Here is a 22,781-nt window from a genome sequence, read left to right on the forward strand (position 1 = left end):
CGGTTTTAACGTGCTATCTTCTGGATCCAACCGGCAAGCCGGTTTGTGATATCCGGAAAACCAAATTCGAGTGAAGGACTTTGATGAGAACCATCAAGGGACCATTAAAACTTCAAGTGATCCTTTGCACATTCATGGAGGTCCAATTACAAGAGCAAGAGCGAAAAAGATGCAAGCTGCTTTAAATGGATTAATTGAGAAAATATGGATTGAAAATGCAATTCAAGATGCAAGACATCATGAATTGGGCTTGAAGAGAAGACAAGGCATTGTGGGCATTATTCAAGTCATTGGGCAGCCAAATACACAAGTTGTATCAAATGCAGAAAGGTCAAATTCAGAATAAAAACTGTATTGATTGAGCCAGAATTAAAATGCAAGCTATATACCGTTGGAAAGATAATTAAGTTAGCTTTCCAATAAATTTTACAGAGCTGGATTTGGAGTTCTCTAGAAGGAGTTATGACCAATTCTTTACAGCTTGTTCAGACTTGGGATTTTCAACGAATCCTTTGTTTTTCAACTTATTTGTTTGTTTTGTTTCAAGTTTGTCAATGATAGCATTAATTATAGTAGGCTAGCATTAAGTTTGTCAAAGATAGCATTGATCATGGTGGGTTGGTGAAGACTTTTGAAACATCTTTTGACAAACTTACTTGGAGGGTTGTTCCAATGTTTCCATTTGTATTTTTAGGATCTTGGGTTCCTTTTAGCCTATTTAAATTCAGCAACCTTGGTATGTAAGGAGATGAATGTTATTTTGAATTTGAAAGATTATTCTTTCTTTGGTTCTTTTGAGAACTAGTGAACTTATCAAGAATTTACATTCTTGTGGTGTTCCAAATTTAGACTTATCACTCACCTTCTCATCTTTTTCTTGAGTGTGGCGTCAATACCCTTCTCTATACCTTTGGTTCATGTTTTCTTAAGCATTGGGTCAAGGTTTTTGTTTGCCATAAATCTGTTTAGAACTTTCTTGGGAAGTTTAAACTACAAATTAATTGTAGGATTGAAAGTTTCATTGTGGGATTCGTATCATTTGGTATCAGAGCTAGTTTCTAATTAGGTTTGAATGTCTTATTTATTTTGATTATCAAAAAAAAAAAAGAAAAAAAAACGTACAAAAAAAAAAGATTACAAAAAAAGAGTCAAGTATTTCTACTTTCATAGTTTACACATATCAATTGTGTTGCTTTGCTTGCTTGCTTTCCTTTCTTCAATTTCCTTTTCATTCTTTGTGTCCTCTTAATTTCTTTTCTTTGTTAGTGTGCTGGATTGTCATATTTGGTGTGCCACTTGGGTTTTTTTTTTCTTGATTTTGTTTATTTAGTTCAATAAAGAACTGAAAGAGAGAATTAAGTGTGGTAAAAGGCAATTTGTGTGTTAAACACGAGAGTTAAGTGACATCAAAATTGAGTGAAATACGTGAGGGAGTGTTGTGAGGTCTTTTTGCTAACAATTTTTTTTTTCAGATCACAAATATGTCAAAAGATCAAGAAGCTATAGACCAATCAATCATGCTCAAAGCCATGCAACAACAATTTGAGCACATGAATCTGATGTTTGGAGAGATCCGTGACAAATTGGAGAGGCAAGACACTGCCATAGCCAATCTACAAAGGGGGCAACAACCAATAGCTCCTAATGTAAGAGGTAATCAAGGGCGTGCTGTCATGGGAGAAGAAGATGGCGATGACGTAGATGATTTTGATGACCAGGCCACTGTTGACATGCGTGGAAGAGATAATAGAAGGGCAAGACATATAGATCGTGATTTGGGGAGTATAAAACTGAAAATTCCTTCTTTTCAAGGTAAACATGATCTGGAAGCTTATTTAGAGTGGGAAAAAAAGGTGGAGCTAGTATTTGATTGCCACAACTACTCTGAGGAGAAAAAGGTAAAACTAGCTGCTGTTGAATTTACTAATTATGCTATTATTTGGTGGGATCAACTTGTTTTGAGTAGGAGACGAAATCGTGAAAGGCCTATAAACACTTGGGAGGAGATGAAGGCCATTATGAGGAGGAGATTTGTTCCTAGTCATTATTATAGGGAGCTGCACCAAAGGCTTCAAAGTCTTACACAAGGTTCTAGAAGTGTGGAAGATTACCACAAGGAGATGGAAATAATCATGATTCGAGCCAACATTGAAGAAGAACGAGAGGCCACTATGGCAAGATTTTTACATGGGTTAAATCAAGATATTGCTAATGTGGTTGACTTGCAGCACTATGTTGAGTTGGAAGACATGGTTCACATGGCCATGAAAGTGGAACGACAATTGAAAAAGAAAGGTTCCACTAGAACCAATTTGGGTTCATCTTCCTCATGGAAGTCAAAATGGAGCAAAGATGAAAAGGTTGTTTCAAAGCCTAAGATTGAGCCAATCAAGGATCATAAAGAGGGAGGCAACCAAAGTAAAGGTAAATCTGATTCCCAACACTCTAGAAATAGAGATATTAAGTGTTTTAAATGTTTGGGGACAGGTCATATTGCATCTCAATGCCCAAATAAAAGAGTAATGATCTTGAGGGATAATGGTGATGTTGAGACCGAGAGTGAATCAGATGATGATCCTATGCCACCTTTGGAGGATGCTAATGATGGTGTAGAATATCCTGTTGATGGTAAGTTGATGGTTGCTAGGCGTGCTCTCAACATGCAAGTTAAAGAGGATGCGGAGGTACAACGTGATAACATCTTTCATACTAGATGCCACATCAAAGATAAGGTATGTAGTATGATAATTGATGGAGGAAGTTGTACTAATGTAGCTAGCACTAGTTTAGTTGAAAAATTAAATTTGAAAACTTTGAACATCCAAGGCCATATAAGCTACAATGGCTGAATGATTGTGGGGAAGTTAAAGTAAATAAACAAGTGCTGGTTTCATTCTCTATTGGGAGATACAAGGATGAGGTTCTATGTGATGTAGTACCCATGCATGCTGGACACATTCTTTTGGGTCGACCTTGGCAATATGATAGGCGTGTGACACATGATGGATACTTAAATAGATATTCTTTTGTAATGAATAAAAGGCAAATCACTCTTGTACCATTAACACCTAGGCAAGTGTATGAGGATCAAATGTCAATAAAAAAAGAGAGTGATACAAAAAATGAAAATGAGAGTACAAAAGAAAGAGAGATTGAGAGAAAAGCAAGTGAAAAGATACAAAAAAATATTGTTGAGAGAAAAGAGAGGCAGCAAGTGAACTTGTTTGCAAAAGAGAGTGAGGTTAAGAGGGCTTTTTTTTCAAAACAGCCTATCGTTGTACTTTTGTGCAAAGAGGCTTGTTTACACACTAATGAGCTTAACTTTTCTTTGCCTAGTGCTATTGTGACTCTTTTGCAGGACTTTGATGATGTGTTTCCAAATGAAGTCCCTAACGGTTTGCCACCTATTAGGGGAATTGAGCATCAAATAGACTTCGTCCCTGGAGCTACCATTCCTAATAGGCCTGCATATAGAAGTAACCCCGAGGAGACAAAGGAGCTTCAAAGGCAAGTTGAAGAACTCTTGGCAAAAGGATATGTGAAGGAGAGCATGAGTCCATGTGCAGTACCAGTTTTACTAGTGCCCAAAAAGGATGGAACATGGAGGATGTGTGTTGACTGTCGTGCAATTAATAAAATCACTGTAAAGTATCGACATCCTATTCCTAGACTTGATGACATGCTTGATGAATTGCATGGTTCTTGTGTGTTTAGTAAAATTGATCTTAAAAGTGGGTATCATCAAATTAGGATTAGAGAGGGAGATGAGTGGAAAACTGCCTTTAAAACAAAATATGGTTTATATGAGTGGTTAGTGATGCCATTTGGGTTATCTAATGCACCTAGCACTTTTATGAGGTTAATGAACCATGTTTTGCGTGCTTTTATTGGCAAATTCGTAGTAGTCTATTTTGATGATATTTTGATCTATAGCAAAGGCTTAGATGAACACATTGAACATTTGCAAAGTGTATTGACTGTTTTAAGGAAGGAAAAGTTGTATGCTAATTTGAAGAAGTGTTCCTTTTGTACAAATCAGATTGTTTTTCTTGGTTATGTTGTAAGTGCTAAAGGAATTGAGGTTGATGAAGAGAAGGTAAAGGCTATTAAAGAGTGGCCTACACCTAAAAGTGTAAGTGAGGTAAGAAGTTTTCATGGTTTGGCTAGTTTTTATAGAAGATTTGTGAAAGATTTTAGCACCCTTGCTGCACCATTAACTGAAATTGTGAAGAAACATGTGGGATTTAAGTGGGGTAGTGAACAAGAAAAGGCATTTAATCTAATTAAGGAGAAATTAGTTTCTGCACCATTACTTGCTTTACCTGATTTTACTAAAACTTTTGAAATTGAGTGTGATGCTTCAGGTATAGGTATTGGAGCTGTTTTGATGCAAGAAGGGCGTCCAATTGCTTATTTTAGTGAGAAATTGGGTGGAGCAGCCCTAAACTATCCTACCTATGACAAGGAGATGTATGCATTGGTGAGAGCTTTGGAAACTTGGCAACATTATCTTCTACCTAAAGAGTTTGTTATACACACTGATCATGAGTCCTTGAAGCATTTGAAAGGGCAAGGTAAGTTACATAAGAGACATGCCAAATGGGTTGAATTTATTGAGCCATTTCCTTATGTGATCAAATATAAACAAGGTAAGGAGAATGTGGTGGCTGATGCATTATCTAGAAGGTATGCACTTATCTCTACATTAAATGCAAAGTTGTTAGGATTTGAGTACGTTAAAGAATTATATGCTAACGATCCTGATTTTGCTAATGTGTTTAATGCTTGTGAGAAAGTTGCATTTGGTAAATTCTATAAGCATGATGGGCTTTTATTTAGAGAAAATAAATTGTGTGTGCCTCATAGTTCTTTGCGTGAATTGCTTGTGCGTGAAGCTCATGGGGATGGTTTAATGGGACATTTTGGCATTGCAAAGACTTTAGATGTTTTAAAAGAACGCTTCTTTTGGCCACATATGAAACGTGATGTTGAAAGAATATGTGAGAAGTGTATCACTTGTAAACATGCTAAGTCAAGAGTTTTACCCCATGGATTGTATAACCCTCTGCCCATACCTAGTGAACCTTGGGTTGATATTTCTATGGACTTTGTTTTGGGTTTACCTAGGTCAAAAAGGGGAAATGATTCTGTTTTTGTTGTTGTTGATAGGTTTTCAAAGATGGCGCATTTCATTCCATGTCATAAAACTGATGATGCGACAAGCATAGCTAATTTGTTTTTCAAGGAAATAGTCAGGTTGCATGGAGTACCAAGGAGCATAGTTTCAGATCGAGATGCTAAGTTCTTGAGCCACTTTTGGAAAACTTTGTGGGGTAAGTTGGGTACTAAACTTTTGTTTTCTACTACTTGTCATCCACAAACTGATGGACAAACTGAGGTTGTAAATAGAACTCTGTCTACTTTGTTGCGTGCCATTATTCAAAAGAACTTGAAAACTTGGGGAGAATGTTTGCCACATGTTGAATTTGCTTACAATAGAACTGTCCATTCAGCTACTAAATTCTCACCATTTGAGATTGTATATGGTTTTAATCCATTAACTCCTTTGGATTTATTACCTTTACCTATTGATGAATGTGCTAGTATGGATGGTAAAAAGAAAGCTGAATTTGTCAAGCAATTGCATGAGAGAACACGTCAACACATAGAAAAGCGAACTGAACAATATGCTACTCAAGCCAACAAAGGACGTAAGCAAGTGGTTTTTCAGCCTGGAGATTGGGTTTGGGTGCATATGAGAAAGGAGAGGTTCCCAGCACAAAGGCGTTCCAAGTTACTTCCAAGGGGAGATGGTCCATTTCAAGTGGTTGCACGGATCAATGACAATGCCTACAAATTGGATCTTCCTGGTGAGTATAATGTGAGTGCTACTTTCAATGTTTCTGATCTTTCTCCTTTCGATGTAGGTGAAGATTCGAGGACGAATCCTTTTGAAGAGAGGGGGAATGATGAGAACCATCAAGGGACCATTAAAACTTCAAGTGATCCTTTGCACATTCATGGAGGCCCAATTACAAGAGCAAGAGCCAAAAAGATGCAAGCTGCTTTAAATGGATTAATTGAGAAAATATGGATTGAAAATGCAATTCAAGATGCAAGACATCATGAATTGGGCTTGAAGAGAAGACAAGGCATTGTGGGCATTATTCAAGTCATTGGGCAGCCAAATACACAAGTTGTATCAAATGCAGAAAGGTCAAATTCGGAATAAAAACTGTATTGATTGAGCCAGAATTAAAATGCAAGCTATATACCATTGGAAAGATAATTAAGTTAGCTTTCCAATAAATTTTACAGAGCTGGATTTGGAGTTCTCTAGAAGGAGTTATGACCAATTCTTTACAGCTTGTTCAGACTTGGGATTTTCAACGAATCCTTTGTTTTTCAACTTATTTGTTTGTTTTGTTTCAAGTTTGTCAATGATAGCATTAATTATAGTAGGCTAGCATTAAGTTTGTCAAAGATAGCATTGATCATGGTGGGTTGGTGAAGACTTTTGAAACATCTTTTGACAAACTTACTTGGAGGGTTGTTCCAATGTTTCCATTTGTATTTTTAGGATCTTGGGTTCCTTTTAGACTATTTAAATTCAGCAACCTTGGTATGTAAGGAGATGAATGTTATTTTGAATTTGAAAGATTATTCTTTCTTTGGTTCTTTTGAGAACTAGTGAACTTATCAAGAATTTACATTCTTGTGGTGTTCCAAATTTAGACTTATCACTCACCTTCTCATCTTTTTCTTGAGTGTGGCGTCAATACCCTTCTCTATACCTTTGGTTCATGTTTTCTTAAGCATTGGGTCAAGGTTTTTGTTTGCCATAAATCTGTTTAGAACTTTCTTGGGAAGTTTAAACTACAAATTAATTGTAGGATTGAAAGTTTCATTGTGGGATTCGTATCAGACTTGCTGGAACATAACCGGATTTCTAATTCAAGTAAAACCGATAAGTCGTTTACGGCTTGTAAGCTTCTGGTCACAACCGGCTAGCCGGTTAATGAAATCCGGCAAGCCGGTTTCGGGACCTATTTCTATTATTCATCTTCTTCCTCTCATTCGGCATTTCGGATCTCCCTTTCTCTCTAAAAACCGTTTACTCCTCACTCAATCTCACTCCAAAATCCATCATTTTCTTCCTTTTTGGCATCAAATTGAGTCTCAAAAATCATTCCCCATCACTTCATTTACTCAAAATCATCCGTAAAATCCATTTTTAACATCCAAAACTCTAGATCTCAAATTCATCCTAGGGTTTAACCGAACTTTTCTCTCTCCATATTTAGCGGGAGTGGGAGCGGGAACATGAGCGTGAGCAGGAGCGTGAGAGTGAGCAAGAGCGAGAGCGAGGAAGAATGTGGGGATGGAGAGGGAAAAAGATGAGGATTTTCTGGTTCAATGTTCCTGGGGGGGGGGGGGGGGAAGAACAAGGGGGGGGGGGAGAAAGAGAGGGAGATGAAAATGGTTTTCTTTCGGCTGCCCTTCTTTTTTTGCTTTTATTCACATTTTTTTCTTTTCTTTCAAATTAAAACCCCAATCGTTGGATTCAAATAAATTGAATCCAATGGCTCAATGGCAGCCCATGCACCATACATGGGATTTTAGGCCCTGCATGGTAGCCGTGTCCCTCATCAAGTGTCTGATCATTAGTAATAATAGGTTCTTGACTTCTTTTTTTTTCTAATGAATACTATCTATTGAACCAACTGGTTTAGGCATACAATAGATGATTCATCAATCGCCATTTTATTTAAATATTCCGTATGAACAATTACTTGGCTAGATACATTTATAGCTGGTATATATGACTTGGTTACTTTAGATGCGTATGTAAATGCATCTGGGAATTGATTTGCAATTTGCTATAAGTGAATTATCCTTTGCATTTCATTTTCACGTTAAATAATGTGGGAATCCAGATAAGGCAATCTTTTTACTTGCCATGAAAGCTCATACCCATCATCTTGTGGCAGCTTTTTCTCTCCTAATGGAGAAAATTTTGTATCATCAAAATGAGAATCTTCAAAATGAGCAGTAAACAAATTATTGATAATAGCTCAAGATACCTAATAATAAATGGTGAATCAAAACATGCACAATTCCGTAAATATCATTGGTCCTATTTTAGTGCATCAGAGAGGTGCTATTGGCACTTGTACAATATAGCCAAAATGAAATACAAGCTATCCAACCCAAGAGGAGTGACTTGGGTTTCAAAAAATTATGGAGTAATTTAAAACAAAATTCAATGTGAATATCTAATTGCAAATAACAGACAAATAAATATCAATAATCTAAATGGAAAGAGAGAATGGAAAGAGAATCGAACATGAGATTTTTACATGGTTCGGCAAACTCTGCCTACGTCCACACCTTCAAGCTCGTTGGACTTAAGGATTCCACTATCCAAGCCCTACACCCTAAGGCTTCAAAATATTTGTAATTAATTTCCAAGGTGTCAATCAACTTTTATAACAAGAGGCTATCCCAAACCTCTTAACCCAAGTGTTTCCACACTCTCAAACACTCAATTTGATGTTTAGATGAAAAATACACAAAATTTTCTTTCACACAATATATGTGTTTACAAATGAAAGCTCAAAGTCTGATCTACCAAGCTTTAAGCACAAGAGATACTGGATATACAATAACAAACTCAATGATGATTGTCAAATCCGTTATAATTTGAATTTGATTGAGTCTTTTTATAGTTGGAGAGGAAAACTACTCGTTGTTGACTTTTTGGGGATAATCGGATTGCCATCAACTGCTGTCGGATTACCGTTTTGACTTTATGCTAGTTATTGTTTTGCTGAATTTTGAATAGTTAGTTTACCATTTGGAGTTTTCAGTTTGCTGTTAAATTTCAGAAGCTAATCTGTTCAGAATCATCTTATATTTGCTAGTAATCGATTTGCCAATTAATTCCAGTAACCCTACAAAGAGATATTAGTTAATCGTTTTCAGTAAACACTTTACCGTTTCCAAAGAATTTGCTCTCTAGAATTTATCGGTTTACCATTTTACAATAAACGGTTCACCGTTATCTTCCAAAATAAAAAATTATAAAACTTCTTTGAGAAAAACAGTTCACCGACTAATGATTAACAATTATCCGTTTATTTCCATAATCTTATTCATGTTTAAGAAACTTCATATGGCTTAAAAAATGATCATTTAAAGACTCCAACTTGATAATCTAGTTTGTTATCATCAAAATCAATGTTATAGAAATACTTATGTTAACACAAAAGTGCGTAAATGGGATACATTAAGTTAATGCCCTATTACCAATTACAATGAGGACTACCAGTGATAGGCAGTAGGCCTCAAACAGATTACTGCAACATGAAAAATTTCATGTTCTTATGTAGAAGTATGTAATTGAGTGTGTAATAACAAAGTTCTTGTATTTACCTGATGACATTTGATTAGGGGCTCTAATAACTCATTTTGGGTATATACATGTGATTGAGGTGCTCTACATTAGTCCAGATTGATGTGTAGTAGTCATCAAGAGCTTCAAAAGTGAAATCACTACCATTATCTAGTCGTATAATCATGATTGGATAATTTAAAAACTGTGCATGTAACCTTATAACTTCGCAGAGGTGGTATCATTAGTAATTCCAAATAATTCCAAACATGGAAACAACTTCATCTTCAAGTTCAACTCCTTCATCATCCTCCTCTCATAATTCTCTTTCCTCTACTCTCTCTTCCAAAATCATGTTCTAAACATGTCGCATCCAAAATTGAAAACCTTGTTGAATATTCTTATATCCTTGAGGTTGCCCAAGTCAATGAATCTCAGTTTACCACTATGAGTCCTTACAACCTTTATAAACAGAAAACTTCCTTCACCCGAAGTATCTGAACTTTGATCTCCACCAAAAGACCATTACCAAAAGAATATATTCAGTCTTCTAGACTGAATCAGTGTGCTTTACAAGCCTCTCAGAGTGAACAGTATGTTACTTTAGAAATACCCCCAGATCTCGTCGCAACTTGGAAACGAGAGGGGTATACACGTCTCCATCTTGGTGGTGTCAGATTGATTCTCACCCTCCATGGTAGAAAAGGTTTACCTGTCACACCCAGAATTGCTCTCCTAGACACCATGTTCAAACAGTACCAACATGCTGTTGTAGGAACCGTTCTGACCACACTTCATGCTGGTAGTGTCTTATTAACCTTTTACCCAAATTTCAACCTCTCTCTTGAGGATCCCAATCTTCCAACAAGCATTAAGGTCCAGATCCAGCTCCAAGGCACAGAACAAACACCCACATCGAAAATTGCAACCCTGCATCACCAAATAGTGTATCGATTACAGAATCATGCACTAGATCTCCCTACATCTGACACTACATCTGATGCCTTGATGATCCTTGCCGACACAGACACAATCCAGATTCCCAAACAAATCCAGAAACAAGAATTGCTCAAACTCATGCCTCTTGAATGGTTAACCAACTATGAGCATTTCCGCTAAAATTATGAACCAGTTGAAACAACAGAAGCCACGTTTGAAAGACGACAAAATGGTCAAGTCAAACTGTCTTTTCAAACACCTGAAACCAAGCCTGTTTCAGAAACTTCACAGCTTTCCTACACTGCTATGATAACAGCAGTCCAAACTAGTCAAGAAAAGAAACTTCCCATTCATGGTTTCTCATCAGAAGGGTATCCTGTATATCCTGACAAAATCAATGGTCATTTCCTATGAGATGTTCTTGAAGCCCATATGTATAATCCCGATTGTCCTTGCTTGGACGACACGGATGTTGATGATGAATTAGAAATTATGAGGAGAAAGAAAAAGAAGAAGAACAAATCTTCTCATCCAAAACCATCTTGCAAATCCTCTCCTCCACAACCTCCACCAGATCCCAAACCTCCTGTCCATCCAATCAGATCATGCCTTATATTTTCAGGTCAATCTTACGAGAAATCATTCCCTCCACTTGAAAAACAGACGGACCCACAGACCAGAGTTACCTCAAAATATTTTATCCAATCTCCAGTTACCACCTTGGGACAACCTGAAGAACCAAAACAGTATGAAGCTGTTTTAAACTGGCAAACCAAAAATGCCAGTCCTCAGAATCACACTCTTCAGCAACTTGGTAAGAAAATTGATCGTGTTGCCAGTCAAGTCTCTCAGACTAAAACTAAAGTTGATTCCATCAGCAATCGTCTTGATCAGATGTATATACATCTGCAAGATCGCATTTATGAACTAGATGCTGATCTCAGACGAATGATCAACAACCATATTTGAGGTCCAGAGTTTAATAAAAAAGAAGCCGAGATCAGAAAGCTTAAAGCTGAATTGACAAGAATTGATGCTGAAAATACTCGACCTTCCCTTTTTACTCAAACATAAACCCCAACAGTACCTCCTCCGATCTTTGAGACTTATGCACCTTTTTACACACCTTCCAAACCTCAACAACCTGTTTATAATCAGTTTTTTGGATTCTTGCACCTTCAACCAACTCCTCAACCCAAACCAACTTCACCTAGAAAATCAAAATCTAAAGTCAAAATTTTAGAACCAAAGCCAAAGGCCACTTCATCTTCATCTACCTCTCCAGTTCCACCGGAAAATTCACCAAAAGTAACTCCTGAGCCTCCCAAAAAATACAAAGGTCTAATGGATTAGTATCATTATCATACTGTCCAAAACACATCTTTTGACTCTTCTGAGCCAGAAACAGGATATGAGTCAAACCCATCAAAATCAAATCCATCTTCCTCGTCCTCACCCTTAAACTCAGCCAGCTCCACTGACTTTGAATCAGAATATGCTGACATTACAAGCATATTAATGGCAACCGAAACTACAGATCCAAGTGCTTCTACTTCAACCCCTATTGTTGACGACAATCCTTCTGGTGATGAAAATCAAGCATCTCAGACAGACCCAATGCCACCACCAGCACCTGGCCACTCAACAAAACCATCTTCAGCATCTTGGTTTACATTTGATGACATTCCTCGTCACAAATGGTCTGCCAGACTCCAAGAATTTGCTGCATGGATTGATCTCCAAGGAATAAAACCAAATGCTTAACCTAAAGCTGTTCTCCGAGAATTTATGGCCCGATCAACGGGTTCTTTACGAGATTGGTTAGAAAGCCTGGGAGAATACCGATAGCTCCAATTCATGCAATCCCCAATTGGTACAGCACTCAATATCATCTATGAACAATTCATCGGTGAAAAAACAGCCTCTACCAATGCAGATAGAAAAGAGTATCATCAGATGAAGTGCTATTCTCTCAAAAGACATATTTTGGAATCCCATTACAAAAGAACGAGTATTCTTTTTTATAAGCTAAATGGGTTCAATGAGCCATCTCTCAAACATGTCTTCATAGCCTCTCTTCCTTCTGAGTTACAACCTGATCTTCAAAGGAAACTCACAGCCACTAATCTCAGCATAGCTGATATCTCACTGGGAAAGATTTTCCAAATGGCAATGCTATGTCTCGACAAAATATGTGAGCAAAAGGAATTCTTCAAGGACCTTATGGAAGACAAAAAATCCTTTTCTCAAGCTTGCAAAAAACCCTATCTCAAGATAGAATGCAATGATGAAAAGAAATGTGTTTGTTCACCTAAAAAGAAAAGACATTTTCAGAAACACTTCCACAGAAAATCATCCTCCAAAAAACCTCTCCGATATTTCAGGAAAAAGGATGCTTCCCAGTACAAAAAGAAAAAACACAACCGTTGTTTCAGCTACAAGAAACGCGGTCACTTTGCTCGAAACTGTCCTCACAAATCAGCCAAAGCTGTTCGTCTCATACAACATCTTCAACATTCTTCTCTGTTATCTGAGAATGAAGATGTTGAATTAAACTTCTCTGAACAAGATGACCAAACTGCTTTCATTATCGCAGAATCTTCTGATTATGATGATATTTCAGTCATCTCTATAGTTCAAACTGTCAACCATGTTTCAACCATTCCTAGACCTTCTCTCAAAATGTCAGTCCTTCCTTCCAAATTTCATAAGCCTGTTCCAGTTATCGGGTTTATTGATACTGGTGCAGATACCAGTATGATTGATCCTTCTGTCCTTCCTTCTGATCATTAGGAAAATCACTCGAAACTTTTCCGTGCAGTTAATGGAGAAACCTTTGAAACCACTTTGATTACCAAAAAAATCCATTGGTATTCAATTCTTTCCGAATTGCATAATTTGGAAAAAGCTGGTAGAATCCAAAGTCCTAGATAAAGATTTACTTATAGGTTTTGACATTCTTCATTTAGTTAAAAACCTATTTCTCACCAGTTCTGGAGTTCACTACAAGCAAATGTTCTTGCCTTATACATATGCATTACGTCTGTATGCCCTTTTTGAAACACCATCTCCATACAGTCATTTTTCCCAAAAGTTCCTAGAGTTTTGTCCAGAGAACCATTCACAGTTCCACCATCCTTCACCTCTTTGGAAGAATGAACAATTCTTCATTCACCTTCCTTTCAAACTCAACGAAGACATAAACCCCACTAAAGCACCACACCTGGGTATGTCTCCTTCCGACCTCTTACTTGCTAAGCAAGAATGTTCTCAATTGCTTCAGCAAGGTGAGGTCTTATTGAACCTACTGATTCGGATTGGGCTTGTCAAGCCTTCTATGTTGAAAAACGATCTGAATTAGTTCGTGGTAAAAAGAGGTTAGTCATTGATTACCAGCCACTTAATACCTTTCTTAAAGATGATAAGTTTCCCCTTCCAAAAATCCAGACCCTGTTTGTCCATCTTCAAGGGGCTCGTATTTTCTCTAAGTTTGATTTAAAAGCTGGTTTTTGGCAACTTGGTATTTCACCAGTTGACCGTCCCAAAACTGCCTTCTGCATCCCTGATGCCTATTACAAGTGGACTGTTATGCCTTTTGGTCTTAAGGTTGCTCCTTCGTTATTTCAAAAAGCCATGGCAAAAATCTTTAGTCCTATCCTCCATCATGCTTTAGTATACATTAATGATATCTTGTTATTTTCCTCTAACCATGAGAGCCACCAGAAGCTCCTTTTAGATTTCTTTCATATTGTGCAGGAACATGGGATCATGCTATCTGAAAAGAAAAGCAGCATAGCAAAGGAATCAATTGACTTTCTTGGCATGGTGATTAAAGATGGCCATTATTAGCCTGGCCCACATATTACAACTGAATTATTAAAGTTTCCGGACACATATCTCAACAAAAAGCAGATCCAACAATTCCTCGGGATTGTTAATTATGTCCGTGATTTTATCCCTAAAGTTGCAATGCACACAAGCCAACTGTCTCGCATGCTCAGAAAACAATGCCCTCCATGGGGACCATCACAGACAGTAGCTATCCAACAACTAAAGGTGATAGCCCAGTCACCTCCTCCTCTCTGAATTCCCATAACGGGACAACGCATCCTCCAGACTGATGTAAGTGATGATTACTGGAGTGCCATTCTTCTCGAAGAAATCCATGGCGTGCGTCATTTCTGTGTACATGCAAGTGGACAATTCAAAGACTCTGAAAAGAACTACCATGTGATCTACAAAGAGATTTTGGCAGTCAAGTATGGAATTAAAAAATTTGAATTTCATCTAATCAGCCATCAATTTCTTATCAATATGGATAATTCTTCTTTTCCCCGCATCTTTGACTTCAAAAACAGGTTGCTCCCTGACAAGCAACTGCTCAGTCTTAAAAACTGGTTTGCTAAATATGATTTCACTGTTCAACACATAAAAGGCAACCAAAACCTCATTCCAGACTTCCTCACACGTCCAGCTATAAATAAACCCTCACTCATTTCCTCAATTCAAACCATTCTCGTTATAGCTATGCATCGCCAACTTCCTTTCAAAGCTCTCACCCAGAGAAACTTCCCCCTGAACATGTCTTTCCAATCGACTTCCCAGCTGCAAGATTTTGCAAAGAAGTTCCTTTACAGGTATTTCTTTAATGTTTAGACAAAAAATCTGACCGTTTTCCTAACCTTTGCATGGAGCACCTGTTTCTCACAGGTCTCACTCTCTCCTCTCTGTCCATCTGTGACGATGAGCTTTGCTACATGTGGTGTCTCACCACCTTGTATGCTACAAAGCTAGTTTTCCCTGTCAAACAAGTCTTGACTCACCTAATCAATCCTGAGTTCTCACCAGACCTTCTATGGACTCTCCTCGAATGGTATTCCCCACTCACATGGTGGCGTAAACAACTCCAGAATCTGTGTATGAAACGACCCGCCCCGCAACTCCCCAGGGCGAGTCTATCTAAACTCGTAAAATCGAAACTATTCTATAAAAATTTCGGCAGAGACTCCCTTATAAATAAAACATATCCAATCCTGCAAATTATAAAGCAACACTCCCAAATAATTTAATATCCAACCATCCTCCATAACCAACTTCTCAAATCAATATATCAAACATCATCCAAATCATCCTCATATCAAAATACATCGATTATCCTTAATAACATAAAATAATAAATAAACACAGCTCGCAAAAATCTCAAATATAATAATAATTAAATCCACGACTCCTAGCACCATCACGTGGCCACAATATCACACTAACGTTCGCTACTGGGTTGACTGATGTACCTGTAAATCTCCTGTGGGGGGGGGGGGAATAGAATAAAAAAGGGGTGAGTATAAAACTCAGTGAGCTCAGTGAGTGGATAGTAGTTGCTGACAATTTAATAAATTTATTTAAAATCATTTAATCTTTCTCAAATCACTTCCTCAAATCAATTTCATAAATCAATTTCTCAAAATATCATAAGAACTTGCTCAAACTCATTTAATGCAAATCAGTTCATTGAAACACTATAATACATATATTTGCATAAAATCGATGGAATCATATAATACTCATCATATCAAATACTGAATACTAAAAACTGTCATCAAACAAGTACCCAGGGAATAATCTGATCATATCCGGACCTCGACGGACGGGCAATGACGTACTATCTGGGTAACGTCACGCCCCGGAGCTACAACGGATAGATGGGGACGATCTCATCTCATATCTCATATATCTGTACTGTGCATGCATAAGCCCCCAAAAGACAAAAGCGCCCGAACACACGGCCCAAAGCCTCTATGTGTGTCCCGACGGGCCCCAAAGGCCTCTATCTCATCTTATCTGTATCTCTTTTCTCATCTCATATTATCTGTTTCTCTGTATCTGGAGGGAAGGGTACTGTCTAATGATTTCAAAAATAACATATACATAAACATAGAATCTCATATGAAATCTCATTTTCTTTCTATTCAACATATCTCAAAATCTGCTCAATTCTAATATCATGCCTTTACTCAAAAACGCTAATAAAATCATTAATCAAACTCATTCTCAATAACAATAAAGACCAACACATAGATAAAAATTAATTTACCGGAAAATCATTTAATCGAAGCATTAAATACTTATCATAAAATCAGCATATACTATGAAAATAGATTTTGTATATTCCACTCACAGTGATGATGTCTAGACTCGGTATCAACAACGTCCGCAGGTTGATTCTCGTTCGTGGATGCGGATCCTCATAATCACGGAAACACTATAATTATTCTCCGTAAATAGAAATACAACCAATTTAATATAATAAATCTCGAATCCTATTAAGAATAAACTATTCCCACATTAGTAAAATTACCAAAATACCCCCAACATCAATATTTTACCAACTTATCCTCAAACTTCATTATTTTACCAAATTATCCTCATATTCGTCAATTACCATATTGTCCTCAATTCAGATTACATAAATTAATCACATTGTCCGAAATTACGAAATTACCCTCAGGGCATAAAATTACCGAAATGTCCTTAACGTCTTAAATTACCGAATTACCCTCGAAAGCATAAATTACTTCACTGCTCTCACTCAAAATTACCAAAATGTCCACTGATTACATAAAATTACAAATTCACCCCAAAGTTTCATGAATTTACCGAATTGCCCCTGCCGGTCAACGGTGACCGGACTTCAGTCAACGATGACGGGGAGCTTAGGTCTGCTAGTTCCGACCTCGGTGAGTGCAATGGTGGTGGCCGTGAGTCGCCACGCGCGCTACCGGCGGCGGATCGAAGCTCCAAAGATCCGCAAGTTTCCGATGATCGTTCGGCGGTTTTCCGGCCTCCCTGGTGATCGTGGTTGGTCGGAAATTGTTGCTGAAGATGTGAAGAACCAGTTCCAAGTGGTGGCGCGTCACAAACCCGGCGGAATCAACGGCGACGGAAAAGGATCTTGGCCGCGACTTTCGAGCTCCAATCGCCGACGTTCTGGCCAGTTTCCGGCGACGAGGACCACGGGGATACGACGGTCAGCTTCCAAGCTTCAGATCGGTACCAAGCACGGCCGGTAAGGTGGCCGGAAACGGGAGAACTCGTCGGGTCAATATCGCGGAATCGGGTCGGGTTTTCGGGTTAACAGGTCCAGCTCTCTCTCTCTCTCTCTCTCTCTCTCTCCCTCTCTCTCGAGTATTCTCTCTCAAAAAAAAATACAAACCCGTTTCCCCCCTTTTCCAGTTATACAATTCTGCCTTTTTTTTTTTAAGCTTAATACAAATTAAACTCAATTTGGACCCGTGATGAAAATATAATCCGGCCATCGGTGCGTGTAATCGCGCTCAATTATTCTCGATAAAATGTCGTGAAGAAATTAAAAAAAATTAATAGCGAAGAGGAAAATTAAATCACTCACTTAATTAAGAAAATCGGAGTGCATATGTTACAGTGTACCTTTCACGGATTAGACAAAATGCCAGAACAAGAAGCTAACATGTGGACTACAGTTTTCATTGTCCACAGGCCCTACTTCCAGCACCCAGAAACACGAGACTACTGGACGCAAGACATGGCATATGAATGGAGAACTTACCCTCATCCATGATACATCGGTCACCGCTGTTCTCAAAGCCTACCTCATGGAACTTAACAATGTTCCTCCACCTACCACAAACATTCACCACACCTCTATTGGACCATCACACACCCTTGAAATAATTCCAAAAACATAAGGCTGTACTCCGGGTTCAAGTTCAAGTCCTCAAGGAATCCTTGTCATGGAACAACGCCCTGATTACACCAACGTCTTATTCCAAGACGCTTAGGACCCATGGGAAGATTTTCAGTCCTTTCTCCATATTGAAAATCCCCATTATACTGTCACCAACCCAGACTCTCCTGCTGCATCTACATCACAGCACATGACTGACGCTAATGAAGATAAATATCAGCAAGCTGAGGCGTATCTAGACCAAAGATAGATACGTCGACACAAGCGCCAATATGAGAAAGAGACAGGAGATGTGTCACCATCGCGCTATCCATCCACTCCATGATGACAACTTGTCGCCATCACACAGCTTTTGATGCAATAAGCCCATGTGCCTCCTGTTTGCTTTGAATGTTTATGTAAAAGTCTTAGTCGGTGTGCTTTACTTTCTGTTTTTACTTTGTCTTATGTAAAAGTCTTAGTCGGTGTGCTTTACTTTTCTAAAAAGGTGTGCTTTCCTTTTCTAAAAGCATGTGCCTATTATAATCATTCAAGGGGTCCTGTCCTTGATGATTTTCTATATAAAGCACCTTCTGCTTCCGTTGAAGAAGGGGGTGAATCAGAAATAAAATTAAGTTTTCTTTACATCATGTTTCCCTAAACCCTTTTTCTCTCTTCTAGGACTCAAAGAAATTATTTAGGTTAATAATGATACGCTCACCTCTAACTTTTTAAACTGAGTATGCTCTGCACTTGCCTTCAGCCTAAGGATCCTGTGCATTAGAAAGGTCCTGTTTTTGATACGAATCCCACAATGAAACTTTCAATCCTACACTTAATTTGTAGTTTCAACTTCCCAAGAAAGTTCTAAACAGATTTATGGCAAACAAAAACCTTGACCCAATGCTTAAGAAAACATGAACCAAAGGTATAGAGAAGGGTATTGACGCCACACTCAAGAAAAAGATGAGAAGGTGAGTGATAAGTCTAAATTTGGAACACCACAAGAATGTAAATTCTTGATAAGTTCACTAGTTCTCAAAAGAACCAAAGAAAGAATAATCTTTCAAATTCAAAATAACATTAATCTCCTTACATACCAAGGTTGCTGAATTTAAATAGGCTAAAAGGAACCCAAGATCCTAAAAATACAAATGAAAACATTGGAACAACCCTCCAAGTAAGTTTGTCAAAAGATGTTTCAAAAGTCTTCACCAACCCACCATGATCAATGCTATCTTTGACAAACTTAATGCTAGCCTACTATAATTAATGCTATCATTGACAAACTTAATGTTAGCCCACCATCATTGATGGTAGACTTACCTTACACATTGACAAGCTTGAAACAAAACAAACAAATAAGTTGAAAAACAAAGGATTCGTTGAAAATCCCAAGTCTGAACAAGCTGTAAAGAATTGGTCATAACTCCTTCTATAGAACTCCAAATCTAGTTCTATAAAATTTATTGGAAAGCTAACTTAATTATCTTTCCAACGGTATGTAGATTGCATTTTAATTCTGGCTCAATCAATATAGTTTTTATTCCGAATTTGACCTTTCTGTATTTGATACAACTTGTGTATTTGGCTGCCCAATGACTTGAATAATGCCCACAATGCCTTGTCTTCTCTTCAAGCCCAATTCATGATGTCTTGCATCTTGAATTGTATTTTCAATCCATATTTTCTCAATTAATCCATTTAAAGCAGCTTGCATCTTTTTGGCTCTTGCTCTTGTAATTGGGCCTCCATGAATGTGCAAAGGATCACTTGAAGTTTTAATGGTCCCTTGATGGTTCTCATCACCTGGGGCAATGACAAACTAGATTTCGCGCGCAACAACTAAAAGATTGCAATCTAAAATTTCCAAATATGGAGGATACACGCCACATACTTTCGGTTGCCCTAATTTTGAGTTGTAAAAGAAAATACGAAAAATCACAGAGAAAAACAAAGAAAATAAGAAAATAAGAAAATAAGAGGGATTTGAGGCCTGAAACAAAGGAATCTCAGTGAACAAGAAGGAGAGATCGCAAGATTAAGCAAACTTAAGCTTTTTATCTTGTTTTCTTGTTTTGTATTCATTTATGGGGATGTATTTGATGGTTGATCAATTTTATTTACTGTTCTATTGCAAATTATGAACTAAATTCTAAATTCTATTGTGGTTGAGTAATAAATGATCTTAATAGATATTTTATTGATATATATGTGTTGCTCTGTGTTTGCTATAGCATTTTGTCTTAATTGTGTTTATTCTAATTTCCTATTTTGGTTGACCACCAATTTAGTGGATACTAGATGTCTGATTTAGTCGATCTAATTAAGACAATACTTGGTTTTAGATTGGGTTTCCCAAGTTCAGTAAATTTCAATTTTAACTTGATTTAAAATTAATGAACAACTAGACATTAGGATTCACCTTGTAGGGTAAATGGAACCTAGAATGTTTAAGATTATATCTAATGTTAGCATAACAATTGGTCACTGTTATGTTGCATTAGGTATAAGATATCCAACAGGCGATAGCTGAGAATGCATGAGGGATTCTGCCCAATGCTGTAATAGAAGTTGTAGCAATAGTACTGTAATTGAAAAAATAGTCAAAACCATTAAGTGAGTTTATTCACTCAACTACTTCTTTCCCATTGGTTACATCCTTGTATTTGACGTGAGAGTTTTCTTTATTGCATTTTTATTTTAGTTAGTTTTCATTAATTGTCTTACTTTAATTTAGGACAAAACCACACTGTTAAGATTTTTGTAGCAAATCTAATAACATCAATCACTATGGAGACAATCTGAATACTCATCAGTATATTACTTATTGTGTACACTTGCACGTTGACACCTATAGCATTAGAAATTGCACACCATTGACATAATCATATCGATTATTTGATCTCGACTGAAAAAAAAATTAACTCTAGTGAGAAATTCTTTAGTTATTTGTGACTTTAGATTGAACATAAAATACCAAATAAATCTAACATCGTTGGTATCCAAGTCCTCTGGTTCGTAGAAACTTTTAGGCGGGTTGTATGGCCTAAAGATAAGTGATCGATGGTGGTCATCTAATGGCAATGTGGTGTCATTATGCTTTTCTTTTTTTGCAAATTGCTTAAACTGTACAAAGTATTATACAGTTTTCAATTGAACAAAATGCACGGCAAGTAGTCAAAATTGTAAAATCTTCTCATTCATCAACCCAAGTGGGAATCGTAGTGTAGTATCTCTTCACAGATTGATAGTATGGTTCTTTGTTCTCTTTACTAGTCTTTTTCAAAACTTGCTTCGACTTCATCTGTGTGAGCAACTAAAAAAATTAAGGTTGCACAATTGTATACAAATGTATACACAAAATTACATGCTTTGCATATACTTGCAGTACGTGATCTAAATTTTTCTAATAGTTCTGAATGCAATATGTTCTTTGAGACCATCCATTTAAGGTTTTGAGGATGATTCACACTCATTAGGGTGCCATACTTTAATGCAACTCCTCCAACTGCTTTAAAAATATAGGCACTTGTATATCACATGCTCCATTTTTAGAGTGACAATTTAATTTGGGGTATATTTTCTTTTGAGAGAGTCACTCTTACTTGTGAGGTTTTGAGGTTTGATGTATCATTCTTAAAAGTGGCTTGATTAATGTAGCTTTGATAATTGATCATTTTACATGATTTTACTGAACTATTTTGTGCAGGTGTCATTTTCTTTAGGCTGAAGATAATGCTTATACTTTTATTTGATTGTTGTCATTAATCTGATGAAAGAAGTAAACACAATTTAAAAAAAAATATTTTCAATTTGAGTTTGAAATTTTACTAAACTTTTATCACTTAAATTTCTAGGACCTAGCAATAAGCTGGTTGGGGGGTGTGATTGACACTAAAAAGTGTACATTTAATAAGGATAAAATTATTAGTTTTTCACTTATTTTGTCGATTAATGTGTTCATTACTTATAAATTATATAAATGCTCCCCAAATAAATCTTTGTTAAATTAGTTCGCAATATGTTAATTTTTATCTTATAAATAGTTTTCAGAAATAAATGCAAGAAGCCTGGACATATAAGATCAGAGTGCCCACTTATCAACAAACTCAAGAAGAAAGCAATGGTTGCAACTTGGGATGATAGTGAGGAAGAATCAAGTGATGAAGAAGGATCACAAGAAGTATCAAACCTAGCACTCATGGCAATAGGAGGGGATGATGATCTCAATGAGGTAAGTGATCCCACCTATGATGAATTGTATGATGCTTTTAAAGATTTGTATAATGAGTTGATGAAGATTGGTAGAAAGAATGTATGTCTTAAAAAGGAAATGGCAAAGCTTAAAAATGAAAATGAATCTCTAAATGCAAGAATTGTATGCCTAGACGCAGGGAACAAAACACTGCATGATGAAATTGCATTATCAAATGAGAAACCTAGCATCTTACATGAGCATTTAGAATCACACATAGATGAGTTGAAAAATAAGAACAAAGTGATCAAGAAAAAGAGTAATGAATTGAATGAAATTGTTTTGAAATTTACAAATGGGCAAAAGATGTTGGATAATATGCTTAACTCACAAAAATGTGTTTTTGATAAAGGAGGACTTGGATATAAGCCTAACTTGAAGCAAAAGTATTATAAGAATTATTTTGTTAAAGCTACCTCCACAAATGATCATAAGATTGTATGTCATTATTGTAATCAAAATGGTCACATGAAATATAGATGTCCCATGAA

General features: G+C 37.0%; 1 long non-coding RNA gene and 1 pseudogene across 1 annotated transcript; one reads left to right on the forward strand and one right to left on the reverse strand.

Moving 5' to 3' along the window:
- Positions 1 to 328: 328 nt before the first annotated feature.
- LOC127902785 (uncharacterized) lies at positions 329 to 5,811 on the forward strand (annotated as a pseudogene).
- Positions 5,812 to 15,397: 9,586 nt separating this feature from the next.
- LOC107178629 (uncharacterized) lies at positions 15,398 to 16,558 on the reverse strand. Its single transcript, XR_008055006.1, has 2 exons — positions 16,509 to 16,558; positions 15,398 to 15,624 (listed from the first exon to the last, which is right to left on the reverse strand). It is a non-coding gene; the product is annotated as an uncharacterized LOC107178629 (long non-coding RNA).
- Positions 16,559 to 22,781: the final 6,223 nt, after the last annotated feature.

The sequence above is a fragment of the Citrus sinensis genome, chromosome 5 (assembly GCF_022201045.2).
Source record: "Citrus sinensis cultivar Valencia sweet orange chromosome 5, DVS_A1.0, whole genome shotgun sequence".
Taxonomy (NCBI): domain Eukaryota; kingdom Viridiplantae; phylum Streptophyta; class Magnoliopsida; order Sapindales; family Rutaceae; genus Citrus; species Citrus sinensis.